Source organism: Eleutherodactylus coqui, chromosome 1 (assembly GCF_035609145.1).
Source record: "Eleutherodactylus coqui strain aEleCoq1 chromosome 1, aEleCoq1.hap1, whole genome shotgun sequence".
Lineage (NCBI taxonomy): Eukaryota > Metazoa > Chordata > Amphibia > Anura > Eleutherodactylidae > Eleutherodactylus > Eleutherodactylus coqui.
The window spans coordinates 302,067,087-302,086,050 of NC_089837.1; positions in this window are offsets into that span (position 1 = coordinate 302,067,087).

Sequence of the window (18,964 nt, forward strand, 5' to 3'; positions counted from 1 at the left end):
AGAGCTGGGGATGATAGAGAGGTGCATTGGGCTCAGTGTGTTTGAGCTTGAATCATAGGAGACACACACTGGGTGAGAGAACAGGAAGCTTGTCGTATCAAGAGGTGAAGAACCTGTTAACCCAGATTCTGAATTCGGGAGTCATCTAAAGTAGTCATAGTACCTGAGCAGCCCCAGTAATGCTCATGAAATAGAAATATTGAAGTATTTGGTTCTGCATAGATTATTGGAAGCTGAATGCCTGTGCCGACAGGGATTCCTATCAGTTACCTAGGATGGAAGAGTCCCTCTCTGCCTTGAGAAAGGCCAGATATTTCTTTACCTTTGATTTCACCAGCAGATATTGGCTGGTGCCCATTGCAGAAAAGAACAAACCCAGAACAACATTCCTATTACCTAAGGGGCTGTATGAGTTCAATTACATGTCATCTAGGTTACCGTAACCACCCGGAACTTTTCAGCGCCTAATGGAAAAGGGCTTAGGGGATTTAAATTTAGATGTGACTCTCATCTATTTAGATGGCATCATCGTATACACTACCATTTTCAATGGTTGGGACAAGTGTTGGAACTTTACCAGGCCAATAGTTTGAAAGTTAAACTGAAGAAATGTCACTACCTGGGCTACACAGTGTCCTGAAATGGGGTCCTACCCTCTCCGGATAAAGTGGTCATTATACAACAATGACCACTGCCAAAGACTTTGCTAAGCCTAAGAGCATTCATTTGCCAAACAGGGTATTGCAGACAATTTATCAAAGATTGTGTAAAAATTACAGTTTCGATTGAACTACTAAGGGGAATAGCTAATGTTCCAAAAAGTAATCTATCTCATGGGGTAATGCTCAAGAAGAAGCATTTTAATCATTAAAAGAGGCTCCCAAAATCACTCCTAATTTAGTAAACACACATTTTGATCATCCTTAATTACTATATACCAATGTCAGCCTCTATGACTTGGGAGCAATGCTACTGCAAATACAGGAGTGACATGAATCACTGATTGCTTAGGCTAGCCAATCCCTACTAGGTTCAGAACACAACCCTAATTACTATAGCTCCTTTAACCCTTTCTAATCCAATTTGTATCCTGGTTTTCCCAGGGGGCTTACTCTTTTTCTACCATTATACAATGGTGCTATATGCTGGCTAAAGCCAGTACTGCATGAGGTGACACGTTGGATAGGCTCCGACAGCAGAGAGGCTGGCAATATACAGTAAGAGAACCCCGACGGATGTCTTCCAACATCGGAGCTGTACAGCCTTAAATCATAATATCTTCACAGGTCAGACAGTGGATTGGAAAGGGTTAAACTGGAACTGCCTGTCTTGGCGTGGACAATGACTGAGAAATTTGCAGAGTAGTTGACTGGTGCCGAAATATAAGTTCGAGCCAATAACAATCCATTAGCACATCTGGGCACAGCTAAATTTTGAGCACTGCAACTACATTAGGTGGCCCGGCTGGCCAAGTACAATTTCACTATCCGGTACTGGTCTAAGACACAGAACATGATGTGTTAATACAAGTAAAATTAGAAATATCTGTGGAAGACGTAGATGACTAGTTGGAGGATGAGACACTTGACTTTTAGAACTTTCCTTCTACAGTAACTGCACAGTCAAGTGATTAAGTCCGACAACCAATGGCAGTATTAGGAAAAGCGAATGCTAAATGGAGTAAGGTCCAGAGCGAGGATCTGAGACTGTCTCAGGTGATGAGTTGGGTTGTCCAACAAGAAAAACTTGGAAAAGAAATAAAGGCTCATCTTAGAGATCCTGGAAAACATGGTTGCTAGCATTGGCCAGGGTGCTTGGGTATTAGTGTCCAAATATGTGTATCAAGAGTGAATTTATGCACCCATAATACAGAGAAGTGTCCTAGCCTGACCAAAACTCACAGTATTATAGTTATCTGTGATGCTCTGAATTTGGGTCAGTAGACCCGCAGTTGGGCCAGGAGACTTGTCCATATTATGTGTGAATACATAGTACATCCATGTGGGAGCTGACATGCTCTTGGACTATCATGGATAAGTGCTGCCTGTGACTATGAGTCCTAATCTGTACTGTTGCTACAGGCTGTTATGGGCTGAGAAAACTATTGCACACCTCTCCCACTACAACAGCACCACCTAAAAGCAGTGGTGGTGCTGTTGTGGTTGCTTTCTGCTTGTCCACCATGACCCGCAGAGCTGTGATCCACCGCAGATGAATCCCCTGCTTATCAGTCTGCTCTGATTTTTCTGCATTTTGAGGTCTCTCTCTACTGCCACACAATAATAATCTAATGTTTTAATGTGGGCTAAGTGACAGTCCTCCTGCAAGCACTGCAATATAAAACAGACAACAGGGATGGTCATACTCATCAGTGCATCATCACGACTGACCATTTTGGTTGCTTCCTCAAAGAAGGCTTAAATGGCAAAAACAGTTTTGATCTGTAGCCACTCCACAGGCTTCAAGCAACTGAAATCCAAACAGCTCCTGCTAATGACATACACCATCTAGTATTCCGTGATCACTCTCTGCTGCTGGCTTAGTCTCTGCAACATTTGTAAAGTAGAGTTCCAATTCTGGGTAATTGTTTAGCAAGCGTTAGAGTACCAGGTTTATCATGTAGGTCAGGCAAGGTACATTTGTGAGATTTCCAAGGCAAAGTAATGGCAGCAGGTTGCTCCCATTGTCACAAACGACCTTCCCTGGCTTCGGATTATGTGGGGTCAGCCACGTGTCATATCTAAAATAACAAAATAAGGTAAAATATATACCATAACAAAATTTCTAATAAAAATATAGAGAACATTGGTAAAGATGAATACTATAACAGGACTCAGAATAATTAGGAAAAAAAACTATTACGTAAAGAGTATACAAAATGAGAAATCGGAGGAATTCACATTTTCTATGGGATCAATGTGTTCAACCTGTAAATCCAAAACATTTATCTAGTGCGGAGTTTGTGGAATTTCTCGGACAGAATTTCTTCAATAGGGGTCAGGTGCATCATAGAAAGGTCCTTATTATGACATTCAGCAAAATGCCTGAAGAGGCTGTGCTTAGGGTGCCCATTAGTCAGTAAGGGTATCACCTCTTCTTAAGAAGAGCACCTAGAAGGAGTGAGTAGACTTATAAGGCCATGCATGCTCCTCTGGGAAATGTGCAAATAAGGAAGATGGAAAAATACCTCTGCAGCGCCACCTATTGGCAGGCAGCATTTCTGCAATTCAATGTCAGACCCTTAATACAGGTCTTTATGACAATAATTGAGAATTGAAAACTAGCCTCTCACTAGCCAAGCCAGAAAACTACTGCACACAGATGAGGGGCAAAAACCCTGAAACAGCTGTCTGTGTATGGATTCTGGCTTTTGATTTTCAATTCCCAGTGATTGTTATAAAGACCTGTATAATGTCTTTCCAATGGGTACCCTAAACATAGCATCTCCAGACATTTTACTAAATATCATAACATGGACAATTCTATGATGCTCCTAATCCATATTGAACACATTCTCGATGAAAAAAAAGAGAAAACTTCTTGCAAAAACAAAAACACACGAAATTCATGTTGTTTTTTAAATGCCTCATAAAACAACACAAGAAGGCTATATGTGTGAAGGAAAAAGGAAGCACTTGGCATACGTTTGGCCAGTAGTCAACGACTTTTATCAGTAGACCTATATACCCTGCACTTTATGGTTATTTTACAATGCACATTAATTGCAGACACGGGCAATTACATAGGCATAAAATTGCATATAACGAAGGCAACATGCATGCTAAATGTAATACCTGAAATATGATATGAATAGAGCCTTAGGTTTTCTTCATACTTCCATTGCAAGGTTCTATAGATGCTCTGCCCAAACTGATCGCACTGAAATCTACCACAAAAATGGCATTAATAAGATGTTATATCATTCTTTTAAAACACTGAGTGCGCCTACAGGACAGCAACGAGTATATTCTTAATTGTTGTCTAAGCTTTTCACACACAGAAATACCAATGCAAATTCTAAAGCCTTTCAGGATGAGCCGACATACCAACACTTTCCAGTAATATTTCCCATACGATGAAGTATACATCTGAATTGCAATGTAAAGAACAAGGAACAGAGTGACCTCAATTGCTCCCTAATGAGCATAATACTTCCTTAATTATCTCTGAGCATTGGATTCCAATATCATTTTCACTGTTATATGATCAGTCAGCAGGTTCATAATTCAATATCACAATAGTTTGTGACGCAGATTGTAACTGCACCATGACAGATTGTGAAATAATAGCTTTCAACAGAATACATATCATACCATTCTATGGAGTAACACACTTAGATATGTACACTGCTGAACATATATGCTACATGTAGATTGTACTATTTAAGCAATATAAATAAATACATACATACTGTACGTACAAATTTATATAGAACATGTCCCAAATCTACATCTGAATCACAAATAATGCATACAGCATGACCACCTATACCAAACTGAATATAGCCCACTCACTAGAAACCTAAATCAAAAGATATACCCCATATAGACCCTCCCTTTTTAACCAAAGCTCAAACCAGACCCCCTGTATACAGACTACAGACCATCATGCATATAGAACCCCGACCAGATCTGCCCATATACACACCACAGACCAGACCCTTCTATATACAGACCACCCTGTATATAGCTAGAACCTATAGAATTGCCTTACTAGATAAGAACTTCCACAAGGATAAAAAATGAGTGGTAACACACACCGCAAAATATATCTAAAATGCATAAGCTTGCACAGATGATATGTCACAAACCAAAAAATACAACGAAACTCGAAACATATTTGTGCGTTGCAAGATTTTTGAATGGAGTCATATACCAAGCAACGTTTTCCTGCACTGTGGTGCACGAAAAAATCCCTGCATGTCCTTTCTCTTCGTGTTCTGTAGAACGCATCGCCCATTGATTTCAATGGGACCTTTAATGCATTGCATAGCTCTTGCATGCACTGCGATGTTAGGTTTTGCATTCAGGTCAATGGAAAACACTTCTGATCCTCTACCACGCATGAAACTCGCACGATCGGATCAAAATTTCACAGATGCGATGGGAGGCGTTGTTGCCTGAAAATTGCCTCACATTTATGAGCAAATTACATGTTCGCTAGTGCGATATTAGGCTTGGCCATGTGTAGGTAGCTTAAGGTATAATAAAAATGGGTGCTGAGCCTTATCACTAGAGATGAGCAAATTGAACCTGTAGAACTTGGGTTGAACTTTGTAAAAAATTGATTTGATGAGGACCTAATCCTTTATGCCGAACTGGAAGTAAGTTCATAAAACCACATGTAGTGGCTCATATGTTGCCTTTAGTCATATTTGAACCTAAGACTCCAGCATTGCAAGGCAACAGTACTAACCACTGAGCTACCAGAACAAAAAACACAAAGAGAACATACAAACTCCATACAGATGCTGTCCTCTGTCAGATTTGAATCTAGAACTCCATCACTGCAAGGCAACAGCAGTAACCTCTGAGCCACCACACTTCCCTTTTCTTCTCCTGAGGAAAAAAGAACAAGGAGAAGAAATAGAAAATACAGACACTACACAGATGTTGTCCTCAGTCAGATTTGAAACTAGGACGTCAGCAGGGCTAACCACTGAACCACCATGATACCTCTCCTCCTCCTTTTTTTTCTCCTGCCTTTTCCGTCATCCTTATCACTGCACCTCCTTCACTTGACATTGTTGACATTGTAGGCTGTAACACCCTAACACCATATTGGAGCATGGCGCATTATAATATTGGCGAGAGAAGCCGCTGTCCTAGGCCCGAGGCTCCAGGGGGTCCCACTGCCATCCTTATCACCCTTTATAATCTGCCACTAGAGGACTACCGCTGCGCTGCCTTCCGCAATCGGATGGGACTGGAATAAGGATATGTTCATGTGTAGCAGAATTGGTGCAGATCTTCTGCAGTGAAAAATCTGCAGCAAAATATGTGCCAAAAACCATTGCAAAAAGTCGCTGATTTTGATGTAATTTTTGAAAATTCTGCTGTTTCCTGGCTGGTAATCACTCAATGGTGCTGCTAAGGGGGTACAAACTGACGGCAGTGTGTGCACCCAGGATCCTCCTCCCCAGACCTCTCCTTCTTGGTTCTGCAGGAGGACAGGAGAATGGAGCAGGAGTCCATGTGCACACAGCTGCACACAGCATTGCCAAACAGAGGAGCAGCAGTGCCTTTAAGACAAGGAGGAGGTAAGTATATCTGTCTCCGGGGGGAGCTATTGCTACTGGGTCTATTGTGTGGGCCATTATTACTACTGAGGTCACTGTGGGGGGTCACTATTACTACTGGGGCCGGGGGGGGGGGGGGGTCACTATTACTACTGGGGCCACTGGGGTCACTATGGGTGTCACTATTACTACTGGGCTAATATAAGAACATTATTACTACTGGGGCCACTATTACTACTGGGGCTAGTGTGGGTGACACTATTACTACTGAGGCCACTATGAGTGTCACTATTACTACTGGGCTAATTTAAGAACATTATTACTACTGGGGCCACTGTGGAGGTCACTATTACTACTGGGGTTAGTGGGCGGGATACTATTACCACTGGGACCAATATAGGGGACACTATTGCTATTGAGGCAACTGTGGGGGTCACTATTACTACTGGAGCTAATATAAGGGTCACTATTACTACTGGGGCCACTGTGGGGTCACTGTTACTACTGAGGCTACTGTGGGGGTCAAAGGCATAACTTGAAGCTGCTGGGCCCCAGTGCAAAATCTGGTACTGGGCCCCCAATATAAAGCTTCCTTGATAATATTGGTTTGCAATATGGGGAAGAGAGACTCTATGGGTCCCCTAGGGCTCCTGGGCCCAGCTGCGACTGCACCCTCTGCACTCCCTATACTTACGTCCCTGGCGGGGGTCACTATTAGTACTGGAGCCGATATAAAGGACCCTATCACTACTGAGGCCAATATAGGGGTCAGTATTATTACTGGGGCTGATATAGGGGACACTATTGCTACTGAGGCCACTCTGCACGTGGCAGCAAACCTCAAGCTAACTTACAGTATGTTTACACATGGCGGACATGCTGTGGAATGTCCACAGTGGAAATTTCTGTGGCAAATTCTGCAGCATTTCTGCATCCGAAAAACAATTATAATGCATACCCGCAGCTAATTTCATACTATGCGGTGCTCACTCTCACTTCTTCCAAAGGCTTTCTGCAGTCCTGGTCAGCTGTGGCGCCGCTGGTCAGCTGATGCTGGTCAAGTGAGGCCACTACAGGCCACTGGGAACCAGAATCCGGGAAGCGCTGACAGCAGGAAGCCTATGGAGGAGCTGAGGGGGAACACCGCATAGTGTGAAATCAGCTGTGGATACGCAGCTGATTTCAAGTCAAAATCTGCACCAATGTTGTAGATTTTGACTGTTTTTTGGATGCTGAAATGCTGTTTAATTTTCTTCCTGTCTTTTTTGAAACAGCCCTGTACTTTTTATAACAACGGAGGTAAAATAATATGTCGTAAAAAAAAATGCCCCCTGTCCACATCCTTCTGTCCTGCTTTGACCCCGGGAAAATCTAGTTACCTTACCAGTATAGAATTTAATTTATTTGGTGGAAGTGATGACTTTTATTTTTTTATGTCTCCACCGCATACAGACCTTAGATCAGACTAAGGGCTCAGTCAGACAAGCAAATTTTTCAGGCATTTATAGACGCTTTTTGGAAACGGATCTATTATAACCAATGCTCTCCGATGAAAGGGTTCACATGTCCATTTTTTAGAAGCGGAAAAAGTTTGCACCTGCAAAAGATACGACATGTTAGTGCAAATGCACCCGGTCACGCGATTTTTTTCTACATGAGATGTGCGTTTTTTTTCCCCCGCACCTATAATGCATGAAAAATACGCTCGTCTGACTGAGCCTCATAGGTACATGCACACAGACATTGATAAGTGTTATTCTCGCCTGAAAATTGGACAAGAATAGGACATGCCGCAATTTTTTTTTACTTGGTCTATTCATCCTAGTAAAAATAAGCTAATGTGCACACAGCCATTTGGATGAATAGGTGCTATTTCTCCCTGATTTTCGGACTGATTTTTCTATGCGAAAATGGGATGGAAAAAAAGGCCATATGCACTTACCCTTACAGATACTCACTTCTGCCCCCTGCAGTCCTCTTTAACTACTGGGTGTAACCATCCTGATACCGGATGGTTTTGTTGTCTTTCATTTTAAAATGTATTACTATTATACTGTACTTTAAATGATATGTTATTGATATTTATCAGCTTGTGTCATTCCCCAGGGTTGTACACAGAAATTGTACTGCTCCACTGAAAAAATGTCAGAATACTGGGGTAATTAAGGTTATAACACAGGGTGAGCACAAGAATAGTCCTTCAATTCGAACACATAAAGAACTTTTTATGCTCACCCAGTACAGTGTATCTTTACATCAATCACTTTGCAATCACTGTGCTCCTTTGCATTGTGTAGTTATGTGATTCTGGTTGCCTGCAGTCACCATTAGGTGGCGCTCATTGTATATAGTACAGTACATATGTATGCTACTCCTTTTTAACTCTTTGAAGCTGTGTAAATACATAACGATACAGCTGAAATTTCCTCCCACCAAACACACCATTACTGCATTACATTTTCATATGAAAACGCCTTGCATCCAGGGGTTTTTAGGAGGCTTGCAAGAGCTATATTGACATGTGAATCACAGCCCGATATTGCTTGCACTAGTGTGCAGAAGCCCTAGTGCAGGTGTGAACGCAGCCTTATTTCACTGACTTTACACACGCCGTAAATGCTGGAAAATTTCCGCTGCATAAATATCGCAGTGGTTTTGCAGTGATTTTTTAGTACAAAAGTCAATAGCACTTTCTAATGTTAAAAACGCATCACATAAAAATCGCAGATTTGTGCTTTGTGATGCGTTAAAAAAGGCTCCATACGGAAACATGGGAGATAAAAAAAATTGAAAAACGCAGAAAGATAGGACATGCCGCAATTTTTTTTTATCGCAACATCGCAGGAGTGAAAAGATTGCAAATCTGAAGGAAACAATTGAAAAGCATGGGCTTCATAATTCTGTCTTTTCACTCACTCTCGCATCGCACGAAAATCACGCGATTTTATCGCCAGTGGGAAGGCACCCTTACAGTACAAGCTATGTGGAGAAAAATTCAAAAATCTCCCACACACGAAGCTGAAAATCTCTTCACCGAATCTGCAGCACTTTGAAAAACATTGTGAATTCTAAAGCCAGGCTACACGGGCAGATTTCAGTCGCAGAATCTGCAATTAGCGTGTGCGCGGAGGATCAATGGCAAAACACAGGCATTGAAAGCATGTAATTTTACTTTTTCGCTCAAACTCGTGTATACAAATTGCGTATTCCACGAGCGGAGGAAAAATCATAGTATGCTCTATTTTTATGCGGTGTCCGCACAGACAGCTTCCATTGAAGTCAATGGAAGCCGTCCGACCAGCGGCCCTTTTGCAATTAACATTGCATAAAGTTCGTGGTACCCGTGATGGCACGGGAAAATCTGTGCTGCGCATGTCCAATGGCCAGCCGTCCGGACCATTCGCAGTACAAAAGAAAGAAGATGACTGACAGGTACGCGGGGTAACCGGCCGGGCACAGGGTCAGATTCCGGTGTGGGATCCCGCATCTGAAATCCGACCCGCTCGTGTGAGCCAAGTCTTAATGCTGCAGATTTCAGCCCTTGAATTCCTGCTATGGAAACCCCACAGCAAATACGGCATGTGTGAAGGTACCCCAAGCTTACAGTTCTCCTAAGAAGTGGATGCTAATAAGTAGCTTGTAGTCTGCTAGTCAAGCAATGAAGCATGCAGCAAACCTCAACGAACCTTACCCTCTACTTATATGATCTCTCTACTGTAGCAATCACATCAAGTGAAGATATAAGTGGACAACCCCTTAAAATAAATGATTGTTCATCTGACAGCCATCATTCTCAATGTCAGAGACATATGGTGGTGGGTGCTGTCTCAAAGGCCTGCCTTGGGCAACAGGCGACCTCCTGCTGCCCTTCATCATACTACCCTGTTTCCCTGAAAATAAGACATAGCATGATTTTCCAGAATTTTTGAGAATGCAAAATGATTTTTCAGGCTTTTTGAGGATGCTTGAAATATGAGCCCTACACCAAAATTAAGCCCTGCTAACAGTTAATTTAAAAAGTCAATTTAAATAGTGTCCAGGCAGCTATACATGTAAAAAAGTTAAACCTTTTTGAACAAAAATTAATATAAGACACTGCCTTATTTTTGGGGAAACACGGTAGAAAGTGAATACACAATACTACGTGAAATTCCACATTCAAAAAGTGCAAATGAGCTCTTCTAATTGTCGTTTTCATAGCAAAATATGCATGAGGCTACATTTACACAGGCCAACATGATATCGGCCCAAGAAACCCGGTCTGACATCACGCTGGTCAACCTGTATTTTACCCGCAGATGCCAGGCGTTTTTCATGCACAAATGCCTCATATCACTTCTGTGAAATTACAATCCTAAGAGGATCGTCAAGTGTTTCCCATTGATTTTATAGGGAAGCATCAGTCACACTTGCATGCACACCACACTAATGACTATCTCATTGAAAACAATGGATGATGATTTCTGAGGGATGCGAAAAAATAGGACATGCAGCAACTTTTTACCTTGCAGCATCGCTCAAATATATCACTCTATTCAAAAGAATGGACTTCATATTTGTGTGTGTTTTGTGCGTTTCGCAACACACAAAACTCGCGTGAAATTTGCACTTGTGTTATTAGTTGTTTAGATGAAGTAAATTAGGGCTTAAACAGATGGGCGTGTTTTAGCCCCGTTATGATTTTCACAGCCGCATAACTGAACCAAGCGAAACCATGCGTTTCAATGTTTTCCACTATCAGGATTCTCGTGCGTTAATTATACTATGTGCAAGAAAGATAAGGCAGGACCTATCTTCCTGCGTTCTTTTTCAAACTTGCGCGCTCTAGCACCGAGTTTAAATAGTGCGGGGAAAAACCCCTCCATACCGGCGAGCGTCTTAGTGCATGCCCATGTGTTTGTGTCCTTAATAAGGCAAACCATTGCTTTATATTTTCCTCTTTTCTTTTGGTCACACACGTTCACCTCAACTTAAGGACATGGTGCACATTGTCTGACACTGACAGTACATTAATTAATCTCTTTAATCTTCTGCTCTTTGTAAGGATGTACAGATACCTCAGGGATATTATTAAGGTGTAAAATATGTAATTGCATTGGAGCACTTAGGATAGGGTGTTGTCTGTAGAGCTGCTTTGTTTGAGTTGTATAAGATATTGATTTATTGACCTCCTGCTTTGGAACCAAGCGTTGTATTGGCAGTCTTACTATCCTGGGGTTCATTAAACTAGTCTTTATTTGAAATGATAGTAATTGTGTATCATATCCAAGCCCACTAGATGGATGTATGGGTGGATAGATAGATAGATAGATAGATAGATAGATAGATAGATAGATAGATAGATAGATAGATAGATAGATAGATAGATATGAGATAGATAGATAGATATGAGATAGATAGATAGATAGATAGATAGATAGATAGATAGATAGATAGATAGATAGATAGATAGATATAGATAGATGGATATGAGATAGATAGATAGATAGATAGATATGAGATAGATAGATAGATAGATAGATAGATAGATAGATAGATAGATAGATAGATAGATAGATAGATAGATAGATAGATATGAGATAGATAGATAGATGGATATGAGATAGATATGAGATAGATAGATAGATAGATATGATGTAGATAGATAGATAGATAGATAGATATGATGTAGATAGATAGATGGATAGATAGATAGATAGATAGATAGATAGATAGATAGATAGATAGATATGAGATAGATAAATATACACAGTTCTATGGCTATTCTCTTTGCCTGTAGCTGTAGAAACTAATATTGCAGTAACATACTGTATACTAGTATATTTGTTCTTTTTACACAATTTATCATGATATGATATGGGATAGATAGATAGATAGATAGATAGATAGATAGATAGATAGATAGATAGGAGATAGATAGATATGAAATAGATAGATAGATGATAGATAGATAGATAGATAGATAGATATGAGATAGATAGATGAATTGATAGATAGATAGATAGATAGATAGATAGATAGATAGATAGATAGATAGATAGATATGAGATAGATAGATGAATTGATAGATAGATGGATACAATTCTTCTGTGTAAGTATTCAATGCACAACTACAATTCTCAACACAACTTTCTGATACAAAACAACTTTCTCTTCTTTCAATTTCTAAGTTAAAGGGGTTGTCCCGAGAAAGCAAGTGGGGTTCAGCACTTCTGTATGGCCATATTAATGCACTTTGTAATATACATCGTGCATTAAATATGAGCCATACAGAAGTTATTCACTTACCTGCTCCGTTGCTGGCGTCCCCGTCTCCATAATTTCAGCGTCTAATCTCCCGATTAGACGCGCTTGCGCAGAAGGGTCTTCTCCCTTCTCTTGGGTCTCGGCATGAGTGGTGTTCTGGCTCCGCCCCCTTCTACGCGTCATCGCGTAGCTCCGCCCCATCACGTGTGCCGATTCCAGCCAATCAGGAGGCTGGAATCGGCAATGGACCGCACAGAGCCCACGGTGCACCATGGGAGAAGACCCGCGGTGCATCGTGGGTGAAGATCCCGGCGGCCATCTTAGTAAGGTAAGAAAGAAGTCGCCGCAGCGCAGGGATTCGGGTAAGTACTAAACGTTTTGGGTTTTTTTAACACATGCATTGGGTTTGTCTCGTGCCGAACGGGGGGCCTATTGAATTAAAAAAAAACCGTTTCGGCGCGGGATAACCCCTTTAAGTTATAATAATTAGTGCTTAGAGCATTTTCACTGCTGTAATTATGGATTATTTATGGTACGAGAAAACTATGTGAGCTCATCTGCTATGTCAAAGCAACCTTATGTATATGGGACCCTAAACTGATAGCTCTCATTACACCTATGCCTCAAAGTGCATTCAAGAATAGTGCTGTAGCCATGTGCTTTTGCTTGTACCATTCTGCCGTAGCCCTGGCATACACGCACTTGTACCTTTACTTTGTTTGTTTCTATCATCAGTTTTTGCCTTTTTAATGTATGCGCTGTACTTTAATATTTGTACTCAGTGCCAAATGTATATCAATGTATTCGTGGACATTAATTATTGCTTCATTTAGTTAAATGTATGGCCAAGAGAACAAAAAATAATAGCTCCTCGTTTCACCAACAACCGCACAGTGAAGCGCTGTTATTTAGAGCGAGCATTAATATCTGCGTATTTAGGCACAAAAATCACATTCGTTTTAATTTGGAAAAAATAATTGTGTGTAATTATGGCTCTAGTAGAAGAAGCAATCATTAGTGATAAAAGTACCATTATTTTGTTTGTGGAGGTAGCGTCCAGCTCTTAGCCTATTTAAGATGGTAGAGATGTGGTTTGTTTCTACGGTGACAATTTGTTTGTAATAAGTAAATTAAATAAATTGTATAAAGTGACTCACACAGAATTTGTATTATGGGGTCAGGACACCTTAGCATAATATTCAGCATTATTTATTAATGTACTTTGCTGGGAGTACAGCAGTTTGGACTGTATAGAAGATTTAATACCAGAACGGCTATTAAACTGTGGATATACAGATGCATTGTGGGTAAACAGTGCCAGGAGAGCTTTCATTCCTCTTATAGGATAGATGAGTATAAGGAGCAGACCATATAGAATTTCCGTGTGCAAAATCACATTGAACTAGTCCGGGCTTTACATCATCTGCTCTTTGCACTACAGTTTGCACCTAGTTTGTAATACTAGGATTTCTCAGCAAATTCGGAAACCTCCTTCTTTCTGTACTAGACAGAAAAATTAACTACATTTTTATTTTTTAAATAACATATCAGTTTTACCAATTTCTTCTTTATTAAAATCCATTGATGCCACCAAGGGTGTACCTGACACATATTGATTGGGTAGACATTCCATTCATAATAGTTTGTTCAAGTTTGCACATAACTTTTATTTTGTGCTGCTGCATATAAATAAATCTTGTTATTTGTACAGCGCCAATTTATTCAGCAGGGCTTTTAGGTAATTTATTTATTACCCCCCCACACACACACACACACACACAAACAAAGCTGGGTACTCATTTTACCAACCTCGAAAGGATGGAAGGCTGAGTCAACCTTGGGTCGCGCAACCTTCAGGTCATGAGCATTCTGCTGCCTTAACACTCTGCGCCACAGGAAGCATATCATTTAGAAATTCCATACTATGCACCTATGGCTGGCCTCAGGGGTGTGCATTCATGAAGGATGCCTCAAATGTCCATATTAAAAGGGGCACCAAAGACCTGATATCCTGCAGAACTGGATCTTGCACCTCCAATACCACATTTGGTGCCTGAAACTATGGGAAGCCATGTGTACATGATCCAGCTAAATTGACTAGATGATTATTTGGGCAGCAGTATTTAGACACTGTCTGGACAACATACAGCAATGGTATTGTGGCACTGTAGGTTATTCTTAATTTTACACTGCATCATTGTATTATTTGGTTACTATATGGAATAGTGCGTCAATAGAAGGTACTGCACAGGGCACTATTAAGGCTAGCCCTGTTGGCACAAAGAACAAGTGCCCATTAATAAAAAGTGTGAAAGCAAGATGGAGATCTTACTATACATAATCAGCTCCAGATTTAGCACTGCTTCCTCCAGGCATGTTATATATGGAATTTCCAGTATATGTTCTCTGTGGGGTTGTACTGATATCTTCCTATTACTATGATTCCTTATGTGAGGTAGGAAAATTACTTTGTGAGCCTCCATTGGAGACAAGGACTGCCAATACTCCATGTGCACAACTTTGAGGAGTATGTAGAAACTAAGAGATGAGTAAATATTATTAATATTAACATTTGCATTTTTCAATCATTTTTGAAATTAGTATTTCTTCTTCATTTCTGGGGTGCTTCAGAGACCTGTACTGCGCAGACTACATGTTATCTTTGACTTGAGCTGTTACCGTAAATTGTAGTGTTAACTATTTTCAGTTCACTTTTGTTGCATTCCCTTCTTTTCTTTCGTGGGTGTATTTGCTCCAAATGTAAAAAAAAAAAAATGCAACATTGTAATGTGACTTTTCCTGATGTATTGCTAGATTAGCGAATTACTCTTTCAAGTTTTGGCACTAGTTAATTCTCAGTATCTATGGGTGTGGAATCAATTAATGACAGCATGGCACATGTGCCCAAACAGGCTGAGGCATATCAGAAGGTAGACCTGTGCCTACGTGTTAGCTCACTGCAGGCTGGTGTGGGAAGTGTAACCCTCTCAACAGAAAAGTAAAGTGATCCAAGAAACATAGGGTGTTGATGTTGATGCATCTCCAAAGTTTATGAAACATCCACAAGGGAGCAATGACATCTCTTTCTTGTATCTGTTGTATAAGGACAATTACCGGCAGTAGTTGAGGAGGCCTGCCATGACTTGCAGAACAAGTTTTATTAAGCAAACTCCATCAAAAGATAGTTAATGACAACTTTAATTATCAGGATTAATTAAGATAATCTAGTCCAGAGGTACAGTTGATGATTTACTGGCCATAATATGCTCAGCAAAAGGGTTTTTTTATTACTTGTAATGAACACAACTGGCATGGCTTGTATATAATTTATATCTAATTGCTTTTTACTATAAGCATGCTGGAATAAATTATAAAGTCTTTACATCGTGCCTAATCAATTCATGTAGGAAATAGCATGTAAAGGCTTCTATGTTCTTCTCTAACCTCTGTCTAGTGAGATGATCCCAACGACTTACAACTTCCTTTACAGGGGTATTTCAGGATTTAACATTCATAGTGTTCACATAGAAAAGGACTGCATTATTTGCCACAACTCCCTCTATGTCCCTGTGGCTATGTCTGGTACTACAGCTAGGGCTAATGCTGGAATTGTAGACACAGCTACATAAATGAAAGCTTTGTTTAATTTTATACTGCTGTGAGGGGGCATGACACTCTAGCTAGCAGGAAGACCCCTTTTTCTGCAGATTGGTTGTAGTGCCAAGCATTTGGCCCTAAATCTGTGATGAAGCTGATGTACACCCACCACTTCCAGTGGCGTCAAGGTACAACAGTACCCGTGGCTTTAATCCCCGCAGGAAGCATGTTTTTATGTCCTCAGGGATTAAAGCCCACTTAGGCAGGACACAAGAACCCTATTGCCTGGTCACTAAGGGGTTAATGCAGACCCTGCAACTTTTATACTTAAAGAGCAACCACGCTTTATTTTTTTAGCTATGCATCTAGGAGAAAACATGGCAAATCTTTCTTCAGCTAACTGCATAGTTGAGCAGGGAGATTTGTATATAGATATATATTTTCCCCCTTAGTGTTCTCTCTTAACCTTTTTTTTTACATATCACTCCTGCCTCCATTCCCTAGCGCTGTGAAGAGAAAGAAGCTTTTTTGCATGCATTGCATTTGTGTAGGAGTGGCTGCCTACATGTGCCATGCACTCCGTTTACTCACCTGTCCCAGGTGGTTCAGTGATCGTATATAGCCAAGTATCCATGTGGAGGCTTTTTAGCCCAAAGAGAGTTGTCTATAGAGCTAGGTGCTATTCATCAAGGTTCCCCTGGACATGGTGTCTTGGCCCACATAGTTTATTCAAATTATGCGCTAAGAACCTTGCATTTTTCTGCAGTTAGTATAAAGAACAGTTGTGCCTTTTTATACAGATATTAAGGCCACCTGCACATGAACGGCTCAGATTCCGCACGCAGGAGCCCGTAGCAGGTCCAAACCTTTGCCCAGCTGGTGTCTGCGCGTACCTGACATTTTGTCTCTTCTTCTATACTAGTCCGCACGGCTCGCCAATGGACATGCACAGTACAGATTTTTTTTTAAACTCCTGCTTTTTCCGCGTTATCCGCGACCTGTTAATGTTAATTGAGGAAGGGCCCAGGGTTGGACAGCTTCTATTGACATCTATAGAAGCCATCCGCATGGAATTTGCAACTTGCATTCATCATTATTCCACTATATCACTATTCTGCTAGGGTCATGAGGGTCATCCTAATGTTTTGTAAACCTTGTTTGTACAGTATATTGTATATTTCATAAACTGTAAAATGATTTTTAATGAATGCATGTATAACTATTAGAGATGAGCGAGCACCAAAATGCTCTGGTGCTCGTTACTTGGGACGAAATTATCGCGATGCTCGAGGGTTCGTTTCGAGTAACGAACCCAATTGAAGTCAAAGGGGGATCCAAGCATTTTTGTATATCGCCGATGCTCGCTAAGGTTTCCATTTGTGAAAATCTGGGCAATTCAAGAAAGTGATGGGAACGACACAGCAACGGATAGGGCAGGCCAGGGGCTACATGTTGGGCTGCATATCAAGTTCCCAGGTCCGACTATTAAGCCACAATACCGGCAACAGTGCCCCCACCCTCCCAACAACTTTTACTTCTGAAAAGCCCTCATTAGCAATGCATACCTTAGCTAAGCACCACACTACCTCCAACAAAGCACAATCACTGCCTGCATGACATTCCGCTGCCACTTCTCCTGGGTTACATGCTGCCCAACCCCCCCCCCGCACGATGCAGTGTCCACAGCGCACACCAAAGTGTCCCTACGCAGCCTTCAGCTGCCCTCATGCCACACCACCCTCATGTCTATTTATAAGTGCGTCTGCCATGAGGAGGAACCGCAGGCACACACTGCAGAGGGATGGCATGGCTAGGCAGCGACCCTCTTTAAAAGGGGCGGGGCGATAGCCCACAATGCTGTACAGAAGCAATGAGAAATATAATCCTGTGCCACCGCCATCAGGAGCTGCACACGTGGGCATAGCAATGGGGAACCTATGTGCCACACACTATTCATTCTGTCAAGGTGTCTGCATGCCCCAGTCAGACCGCGTTTTTTTATAAATAGTCACAGGCAGGTACAACTCCGCAATGGGAATTCCGTGTGCACCCACAGCATGGGTGGCTCCCTGGAACCCACCGGCTGTACATAAATGTATCCCATTGCAGTGCCCTGGGCAGCAGAGCTAACATCAGATTAAATGCAGGTGGACTTCGGCCCACACTGCATGCCCCAACCTGACCGGGCTTTTTAATTCATAGACACAGGCAGGTACAACTCCCTATTGTGAAGTCCCTATGGACGGACAGCATGGGTGGGTGCCAGGAAGCCACCGGCGGCACATAAATATATCCCATAGCATTGCCCATCACAGCTGAGGTAATGTCATGTTAAATGCAGGTGGGCTTCGGCCCACACTGCATGCCCCAGTCAGACTGGGTTTCTTTAGAAGTGGACACATGTAGTTACAACTCCGTGTGGACCGACAGCATGGGTGGCTCCCTGGAACCCACCGACGGTACATAAATATATCCCATTGCAGTGCCCAGCACAGCTGATGTAACGTCAGCTGTAATGCAGGTGGGCAAAAAATTAATTGGATTACACTGTAGGCGAGGGCCCCAAAAAATTGGTGAATTGGTCAATGTGGCTTAATTGGTAACTAGGCCAAGAGGCAGCCCAGTTAAAATAAAAATTGGTTCAGGTGCAAGTTTCAACGCTTTAATGAGCATTGAAACGTATAAAAATTGTTTACAAAAATTATATGACTGAGCCTTGTGGGCCTAAGAAAAATTGCCTGTTCGGCGTGATTACGTGAGGTTTCAGGAGGAGGAGCAGGAGGAGGAGGAGGAATATTATACACAGATTGATGAAGCTAAAAGGTCCACGTTTTTGATGGTGATAGAGAACAATGCTTCCATCCGCGGGTGCAGCCTACGTAT